Raw genomic sequence first — 578 nt, 5'->3', positions numbered from 1 at the left:
TATATATATATGAAGCAAGACCTTCCTGAGTACTCTCCCTGATGCCCCATGAAATATGAATTCTCACTGGGGAAAAAGACATTATTCCTGGCCCTGTGTAAGTACCAGGCAATGTTCCCTTTAATCCTTTTGGTTGGTTCTTTGCTTTATTTTGGGTAGTTTCCTTACAGGCATATAATGATTATGAATATGCAAGAAGGACTGTCTGCCGACCTTTGGGGGTTCTCGGTAAGTGCAGCTCTTTCCTCTCCAGAACTCTGCCCTGTATATGCTAGTCATGGTGGTCTGCACGCTCTAGCTGCCTTGATCTCCCTGGACACTCAGCTCAGTCATCCAACTCAAAGAGTTAAAGGTTTCACCTGGGATCCCCCTTGTCCGAAACAAGCTGGGGCAATCGTAGCATTAGTTTCATTTCTCTCCCTCAGAGACGGCTCTCTTTCGTCACTTGGTGTACAATGCCTTGAAAATAATTTTTCCATGTATTTTGTCTCAGTTTCTTTGTTGGTTTGTTTCAAGTGGGTGGGTAAATCTTGTTCATCCATCTTGTCTGGATCAGAAAATATGCTTGCCAGTATCTT

This window comes from Lipotes vexillifer, unplaced genomic scaffold (genome assembly GCF_000442215.2).
Source record: "Lipotes vexillifer unplaced genomic scaffold, Lipotes_vexillifer_v1.1 scaffold871, whole genome shotgun sequence".
Taxonomy (NCBI): domain Eukaryota; kingdom Metazoa; phylum Chordata; class Mammalia; order Artiodactyla; family Lipotidae; genus Lipotes; species Lipotes vexillifer.
The sequence above is the reverse complement of the archived record's forward strand: the minus strand, read 5'-3'. Positions refer to the sequence as shown.